The 1,399-nt window shown below is 22.9% G+C and overlaps 1 protein-coding gene across 1 annotated transcript in view; it reads right to left on the bottom strand.

Annotated features, from left to right (window-relative positions):
- The window catches only part of LOC112089145, a 2,896-nt gene that overhangs the window by 1,207 nt on the left and 290 nt on the right, over positions 1-1,399 (bottom strand). The window lies entirely within an intron of this gene.

Here is a 1,399-nt window from a genome sequence, read left to right as displayed (position 1 = left end):
CTTAAAAACGAAAGACACGTCATCCATAAAAAATATTAGTTTAGGTCAGTGATAAATTGAAATGTCAAATACTTAAATATTTTTTTAACTAAATGATTTTATTCAAGTTATTTGGTGTTTGCAATTTAACATATAACATATACAAATATTTTAAATCATGTGTCATTTAAATATTTGCTAAGGTAATATAAGATTTATTCGTGAAAATTATATAACATGCCTACTATATTTTAGATAGTTTATTAAATAATGACATTTATTGGCTATTTTGTAACACTTATTATCATTTATACACCATTCGATTGCAGTAACAAATAAATTAATAATCAAATTTAATATTTTTTAAACCTTTGCCTTTTTCGAGAATACCAATATCCTTCACCAATATCATAGTATTGGGTGTTAAGATTATGAATACTAAGAATACAAAAGACATTTATTTTTTTTTTGAAAAACATTGATGAATAAACACTTACAACTACAATTAATCATTGTCAAACAGTACTTTGTATCTTCGGTTTATACTGCTGAGAAGTTTGAAATATTAAAATGATAATAAAAAAAACTGTCTAATTAAAATTTATTCTTAAATATCTTGTCAATAGACATAAAGTTTGACAATTTGAATAATTACAAAGTAAAACTAAACAATGTCAATTGGATGATATTTTTAGAAAACAAAATTGAAAATCTTCAGATGTTACAAGTCAAAATAATTTTGTTTTAAAAAAATAACAAAAATAACATTAAAAATAACCAAAAAGTAAAATTTTGAAACTGGTATAGTATATTCATGTTTAAATAGCTTCGTCAATAAAATATTCACAGCATCCAAATTATTCGGTTTTTGTCTCCAAGCATATGATATGATTTTGATGATTATATATATATATATATACAAGCTTATCGATCTTTTCATGAACGATCTTTAGCAAAGCACATTTACCATAAAAAGGATTTATTTTATAAAATATATGGACTTTTCTCAACCTATAAAAAAAACTTTATGCTGAGTAGAGACAATTTTAATTGAAAAAAAAATAAATGTTTTTGTAAGATATTTTATATATGATTTCGAAGTAATCGATGAATATAGTATATTCGATTTCTTTTTGTTCTTCACATTTTCAACATAAGTTTAAAATCAGTGTTTTTAAGAAAACTTGTAAGAGATCTTAGACATACATTTTAGTCGAAAATTAAAGCTCAGCCAACAATATTGGTTGCGACTCTCAGTATTCAACTTTCGGATAATTTTTGAGATATCTTAGTGAACAAATTTTTAGTTTTAAAAATGAGTAGATAATTATGCATTTTAGAAATCAGTCTGCAAAGATATACTCTTTCACAAATTTGTTTATATTGCAAGAGAGACAAAAGTATTTGTGATAAAAAAAAA

The sequence above is a fragment of the Eutrema salsugineum genome, unplaced genomic scaffold, assembly GCF_000478725.1.
Source record: "Eutrema salsugineum unplaced genomic scaffold, Eutsalg1_0 scaffold_12, whole genome shotgun sequence".
NCBI lineage: Eukaryota > Viridiplantae > Streptophyta > Magnoliopsida > Brassicales > Brassicaceae > Eutrema > Eutrema salsugineum.
Note: the sequence above shows the minus strand (reverse complement) of the source record. Positions and strands in the feature narration are given on the sequence as shown.